This window comes from Mastomys coucha, unplaced genomic scaffold, assembly GCF_008632895.1.
Source record: "Mastomys coucha isolate ucsf_1 unplaced genomic scaffold, UCSF_Mcou_1 pScaffold6, whole genome shotgun sequence".
Classification (NCBI taxonomy): Eukaryota; Metazoa; Chordata; class Mammalia; order Rodentia; family Muridae; genus Mastomys; species Mastomys coucha.
Window position 1 is genome coordinate 63,481,394 of NW_022196912.1, and position 7,953 is coordinate 63,489,346.

General features: G+C 35.2%; 1 non-coding gene across 1 annotated transcript; it reads right to left on the reverse strand.

The window, feature by feature from the left end:
• Positions 1–6,954: 6,954 nt before the first annotated feature.
• LOC116081261 lies at positions 6,955–7,016 on the reverse strand. Its single transcript, XR_004114774.1, has one exon. It is a non-coding gene; the product is annotated as a U7 small nuclear RNA (small nuclear RNA).
• Between the last annotated feature and the right edge of the window lie 937 nt (positions 7,017–7,953).

The window sequence follows — 7,953 nt, forward strand, 5'->3', positions numbered from 1 at the left end:
ATATTTTAATTTAGATATAGGAGGGTTACTAATTGTAAATGTCATTAAGTATAACCCCAGGGAAAGTTTTGTAATTGCTTTCCCATTAAAACTTTAAGAATTTTACAGCTTCCCATGCATCCAAGTGGTTAGGACAGCATGCAGTATCTTTAACCACAAAAAAGCACTATTTGTTTTAATTTGTTATTCTATATTTAGATGATTATTTTCATATGCAGTCACTTTGGTTATGCCACTAATATGTTTTTGGTGTTTTGGTAAATATTATCACTATATTTTTTTCCTGATGATGTTGTTATGTCATGGAAAAAGAGATATTTTCTAGCATCATAAAAGTAGTTTGCCCAGATATAGTGTGTCATTGTAGAATGACTTTGGTTTTGCTATTAATACGTCAATTTGTTGTTTTTCTGTATTGAATACAATTTGTTGTATTCAATATTTGCAAAATACACAAGAAAGAAAGTTAATGCCTGTACACTACCTACAAAGACTTTTGCTTGCCATTAATCTCTTACAAATATACTTTTTAAAACTATTAAATATGATTTATATTTATCATGTATTATAAATAATGTAGAGGTAAATATACAGCAGCATTATGTAATCTATATACCAATACTAACCTAAATATGTGAGATGGACACATCATTGGACAGCTGCATGTTTACAAAATTTGATGAAATAGAAAACATTTGCCAAACAAAGAGGGGGCTTGAGATGATGAGTGCCTGTTGTGTTCTTTTGGCTTAGTGAGGAACAAAGAAGATATAATGCCTCACAATTACAGTAGGAAAGGTTTGCCCTGATAAATTACATAGGTCATTTTGACTGCTAGGGCTGTTCAGCCCTTTGATATGTTACTGTGAGCTGTTTGGAGCCTCTTTTGAGAACATGTTTCACACTTAAGCAATTTTCTTTTCCTATTATGTACAATCAACAGCTGTTGAAGAGAACGATTATTCAAATATGAAATTTTAGAGTAACTTTCAACACAATAATTATCAGTTAACTAAGACTTCAGGTAATGTTTTATAACTGGGAAATTATGAAATAATTATTCTTAGTGAATGCTTATAAGATAAAAATCAAAGTGTTTATATCTCAGTGAATACTGTTGTCAGATTTACACACACACACACACACACACACTTGCAGCTTTGAAAATGTAAAAAAGCAATTGATTTGTTTCATTAGCAGCAGTAGTAATTTTCTTCTTTAACTAAATTTAATGTAGAAAAAATGTTAACTTGCTCTATAGGAATATGTAAGTTCTATATTTAAAAATAAACCCTATATTTGACCAGAGAAATAATACATAATACAAAATATCACATTCCTCTGGGGGAAAAAGACATGTATCAGTCATTTAGAATATTTAAAGAACTTGCTTCAAGAGTCTTGGAGAGAATCAGGAGATATTGTACAGTCATCTTGTTTAATTCTTACTCTATTGATTGCATTCTGACACATTATTTCCACAAAAGATAAAAAAATCCAAAATCTTTCATATTTTATACATAAATAATATGTTCTTGTAAGTTTTTCTCATTCCCACAAATGTTTGATTTGTTTAACTTGAAGAATACATAACTACTAGGTGAATTCTTCTGAAACATGTACAGACAATTACTTCCCTTAGCCATGCTACGAATTTTTCTTCCAGGAAGTCCATATTAACATATTACAAGATTTTCTTCATCAGTTGATGTTTCCATAACAATAAATTGCAAACTGGTTGGCTTAAATACATAAATGCATTTCTCATAGACTCAAGATAGAAATCTAATATTTGAAATGCTGTAATCCCAGTCAAAAGCTTATGAATGAATTTATCAGTAGTAATTGTTAGTTTGATAGATGTTCATGGTATCCAATTCTGTGATTAAACACCATAATCATGGCAAGTCTTATACAGGGAAGCCTTTAACTGAAACTTGCTTATAGTTTCAAAGGTTTATTCTATTATCCCTATGGCAGGAAGCCTGGTAGCATGAAGTCAGGTATGATGATAGAGGAACTGGGAATTCTGTCTCTTGATCTGCATGCACCAAGAAGAAGGAGAAAGCCATTGGAGCTAGCTTGTGGTTTCAAAAACCCAATGCCCACCTGCAGTGACACACTTCCTTCAAGAAAGCAACACCTATTTCAACAAGGCCACACTTCTAGTGCCACTTCCTGTTGACCAAGTATTCATCCATAAACAATCAAACATCTATGAGTCTATCGGGTCAATTCATATTTAAACCAATTCATGGACTGGTGAGTAGTTTATCTATATTTCAGTGTATGGTGCCATAGCTGTACATATTTGTGCAAAATAGCTACACTAATATGCCATCAAAATACAAAAAAAGTCAATTTGGAAGGATAATGTTTGAGGATACGGGGAAGAGTGAGTGGGAAAAGGGAACAATATTAGATTTCATTTCATTTTATACAACATAAAATTCTCAAGATAAAACTTGTTAAAATCATTTTTTTTTAAAAAAAGATATTTTGTCTGGAGTATCTCCCAAAGCCTCCATCCTTGACTTAGGTCAACAACTTTCTTGTTCCATTCTCATGTGGCCTTTTCAGAACCTAGAAGCTCACTGCTTTGTTTTCCTTTTACAAAGATACATACATAAGATTTGGTTCTCATGTGCTTATTAATTACAACCATAAGGGCTGTACTTCCAAATACATGAACACAGGACACTAGAGCTTCAATATATGGATTTTGGAGGATTTCAATTCAACAGTTAAAGCAGCAAAAGTATATACCGTTATTTCCTAAGTGCATCCAAAATGAAGAAACTGCCTGCATAGAAGATCCATGCCTTACTTCTCCTAATATTATCAAATTTAGGATTTAGAAGCTTTTGGGAACTGTGGTTTGAATTTATGCCTTATGAGCAAAGACAATCAATTTAAAGTGCCTAAAATTTATGGAGAACTAGCACTTCAAATTATGAAAAGTTCAGAAATTATGAGTTGAATAATAGACAAAGTAATATTCAAAAGAGATATAATAAAGAAAAATAGCCCTAACAAATTCTGAGGTGATATGATACTAAATGCTGGTAAAACTGAAGTCATCTGTAGTAAAAGAACAACACTCAATTGAAAGTTAATATTGTGCCTCTTCCTCTGAAAGCAAGTACATTCCTAAGAGCAACTACTCCTTATCATACTCTTAACTGTTTTCAATATATCCTTATATTAAGTGATCATCCTAAAGAAATATACCTTAGCATCAGTACCATCACATAAAAGACTATTAACATGGCAAAACATGAACAACCAATTAGATATCCAAGTCATTTTTGTAGAAAGATGCGATGTTACGAGGTATAAAAGTAACATCACATTGGAGAAGGTTACCAAGTAGTAGGCTTCTAGTCCATCAATAAGAAATTAGGTCCGGAAAACTCATTTCCACAAATAAATTCTTAAGGAACACAAAAAAGGAATCAACCACAGAACGGAGTGGAACATAAGGAAACCCTTCCATAGGAAAAGAACTTCTAATGTGAAAGCTGTACTTTTCTTGGGATGTTGAAACAGGTCGACTAGGACTGGACACTCAACCAACTGTGATTAAGAGACCCCAGCAGCACTGAGGCGAAATCATCTTAGAGGTGTTTCCTCACTGTCAGCACACTGAAACTTGGCAGACAAGGCTTGAACCTCTTGCTTACAGCTGAACTTGGTTTTATGTAGCAGTTTCACATAAATGGCAGGATTAAAATCCCCAAGGAGGCCCAGAGAGGCTATCAGTGAAGGTACACCCAGTTGCAGTGAATACATTTCTGAGATGCCAGAACTGTGTGATTAATCGTAAGAATGGTGGCTGTGTAGGCAGGAGTCAAGTTGAGCCTGGGTGAGAGGAAGTGACTGCTGTGGATATCAGAACCACAAAAATATTGCCCCCAAATCCTTTGAAGCCCAGTGGAATGTTAGTGTGTCCCAGATGTCAAAGAGTGACCTATTATACCTTGGAATTTGGTTTTGTTTCAATTTGAATTTTACCTAGTTTGTCTACCCTGAAGTAAGAATATATTTTGCTCCCTCCCCCCATCCAATCCCATAGTTATAAGACCTTGGATTATTTTTAATTTAACTTTGAAATTGTAGAGGCTTTGAACTTTTAAAGAGACTATGCATGTAGTATTCTTGTTTGGCCTTCAATTGATTTTGTAACAGGATCTGATTTTGTAGCCCATATAACATAGAAATCACTCTATAAGCAAGACTGGCCTCAGATTCACAAAGACCCACATGCCTCTCTCTGCCTCCCAAGTTCTAGAATCAAAACTATGAACCACCAAGCCCAGCAAAACTCGAAATTTTAAAATATTTAAAATTAAAAAACTATGGATTTTTACACTTGGAATGTTTATGGTATATTAATGGCATCAATACTAATATGAGAACTTTGGGGTGAAAAAGAATGAAAGATTATGGTTTATCAGTAATAAACTATGTGTCTAGTTTAGAAGGGCTTAATTCTAATAGCAAGGTTTTATGTCAACGTGACAAAGGCTAGAGTCATTTTTGGAAGAGGGAAACTCAATTGAGAAAATATTCCTATATTATTGACCTGTTGGACATCTCTGGACTAATGATTAATGTGAGCAAGTAAGTTTTCTCAGTGGTTAAGTTGTTGCTCTTGTTGCTCTAGCAGAAGACCTAGTCTTATTCAGGGTATCCCTCTGGTGGCTCACAAGCATCAGTAAGTTAAACCTGCAAGCATCAGGAAGAGACAGTGAGCCTCTTGACCTGGCTTGAGCTTCTGAAACCTGAAAGTCAAATCCCCAGTCAAACCCCTCTTCCTACAAGCCAAGACCTACTCCAATAAGACAGCATGCTTCCAATATACACTAGCACAGAATATACAATACCATTCCAAAAGGAACTAAAGGGATCATAGCAAGGGAATACTGGACTAAAGCCATTCCAGAAACAAGTCTGGCAAACTCCAAGCTCTGCCTCTCTAGTCATCTATTCAGGAACACCTGTGACATATGCCTGGCCTCCGCTGTTTTCCTTTGTTACTGAGGGAGATAGCATAACCCCTTTCTTATATCCTTGAATCAATAACCAGAACCATGCAAAGTTCTGCTATTTTTTGGAGCTATAACATGGCACCCTTGTTCAAATATATTTTCAAAAGCTTTCTGACTTTGATGGTTTTCTTCACTGTCTAAGCCTGTCTGTCCTGAAACTTGCTCTGTACACCAGGCTGGCCACAAACTCAGAGGTTCACCACCCTCTGTTTTCCAAGTGCTAGGATTAAAAGTGTACTCCACCATGCCTGGTCCTAAACTTTACTTTAATTCCTTTTTACTTTTGTAAATTCTTTTTCACAATCTGGAAGCTTAACTGGGTAGAATTTTGCTCTGAAGTCACCACTCTCTTTATTCCTTCCAGCCTCCAGCTTTTCTCCAATTTGTTCGCATTTCCTGATACTTCCTGTCTCACCAAAAAGCACATTTTGTATTTTTCTTTGCTCAGTTTGTTCACTTGCATTATAGATCTTCACAAGACTGGTCACTAATAGGCACACAATACACTCAATGTTAGGTTGTCCAGAAACAGCCTTTGACAAAGCTGTTGATCCATAACTTCAGTTGAGCCTTAGGCAGGTTGCTTTAGCCACATTCTTCACCAAAATATCACAAATATGATTTCTGGGCCACACATTAATAGTCTTCTCCTCCAAAAACTCTTGATCCAGGTTCCTACAGTTGAAAGTCCCAAAGTGCACATTCCTCCAAATGAAAGTGTAGTCAGACCTATCACAGCAGTACTCCAATCTCTGGTACCACATTCTGTCTGAGTTAGGGTTTTATTGCTGTGACATCATGGCTGTGGAATCTTTTATAAAGAAAAATATGTAATTGTGCTTGGCTTGCAAGCAGTTAGGTGGTTTAGTTCATTATCATCATGCCAGCAAGCATAATGGCATACAGGCAGACATTTTGCTAGAGAAGTAGCTGAAAGTGCTACACCTTGTTCTGTAGGCAGTAGGAAGTGATGGTGAGCCACAAGACCTGGTTTGAGCTTGTGAAACATCAAAGCCCACCCCCAAGTGACATACTTCCTCTAACAAGGCCATATCTCCCAGTAGTGTCACTTTCTATGGGCCTTTAGGAGCTATTTTTATTCAAACCACTACAGTACTATTACCCAAATATTCCTCTTACGTTCTCTTCTGCTATCTATCATCACCTATGACATGGCACAGCTCTTTCACAACACATTCTGACTACCAGGTCTTTCAAAGAGCACCTCTAATCATCAGAATAGAAATTATTTTTTCTCTCATCAAAATCCCCACTGCTCTTGTATTCACAATTCTAAAGAACTTGTTTATTCTTCTTAACATACTATTGTTTATGTTTAAAATAATTTCATTCTTTGAAGACCTTTAAATGCTAGGATGATTTTTATACATCTTTAGATTTTAAAGTATTATAGACAGTATTCAATCACAGAATTCATATCTTCTGTCAAGTTAAGATGAATGAATAAAAATGGCTCAGATGGAATGTGAATCTTTATATAATAAATCTAATAAAGTTATCAATAGTAAAAAAACTACATTAGTGAACGAATTAACTGCTCTACAGATGAAGAAGCAAGATGACTTTCAATATAAATTTTAGCAAACCCTCGAATAAATCTATTAATGATAATTATTATAATAAATATTTAATCTCAGTTGGAGGTTTCTACATCACCTTTGACTATTCAGTTCCCAGGTTAAAGACGCAAAACTTTTATACTAATAATAAGCCTATAAACCACTAGAGCTGGACTAATCTCTACCTTCTATGCTATTATATCTAATTTTTTGACAATAACTCCAAAATACAACTTGCCATGTTTCTCCTGGGCCCCTCTTTCACCAAGTGGCTAGCCCTCATGGGCCAGATCTCATAATTTTTTTTTTTTTTTAATATTGGGAGGGGTTTTCCAACTAAAGTCAGAAAACCTGCTAGACAAATTCTAAAAGAGCTGTAACACTTTCTCATGATCTCTTAAACTATGGCTTCTCCTGTCTATACCTTCTATCTCCTCCTCCTTGTTGTCCTACTCTGATCCTAAGCCTGGGAACAGAAACCTTACCTACATTTCTTCAGACCAGCTTTAGGCTGTAGGCATCTTTATTCAACTAATAGTTTTAAATTAAGGAGCAAGGTTACATAGCATCACTTTGTGCATGTGAGGATTTTCTCCTCCCTGGTGGCAATGAAACCTTAGATGCCAGTGTTTAGCATTACAATGCATAGCAAAAGACCAAAACAACATAAAATGAAGGAAGAACCAATGGCTAGATTTGCTGCAATTCTAAAATTGTTGGCATTAATGCCACAGCAATGACTTATATACAATAGATATCTCTCTAATCATGAGTTAGACCATCTGTTCTACAGAATATATCTAATACTCCTACATAGACTCTTGATGTGGTCATTCAATGCCAACTGCATGTTTCATTCATGAACAAGTAACTAATAGCTATTTGATTTTGAAAGAAAACACACCACATGTTATATAAGTTTTAATGATTTTGATGCTTATGATTACATCAGAAAATGCCTATGAAAGATGTAGTAGAGTATTCATGCATGCAGGACTCAAGTTTAGTTATGTCCACATTTTAATTTTTTATTTTATTTTTTTTATTTTTTAAATTAACTTATAAATTAATTTATTCCTGTGTGTTTGTGTTGTATCCATGATTATAATGTACACATAGCAAGGCCAGAGCAGGACCTTGTGTCTTCCTCTGTGACTGTCTCACTTGCCATTTCTACTCGGGTGGATGTTCAGTGAACTAGGAGAATTGCCTGTCTGGTCATTACATCCACACTGAGGTTTCAGGCACAAGCAACAGTTTCTGGCATTTTAACACAGGTGCTAGAAATTCTACTTAGAGTCCTCATACTTGCAGCACATACA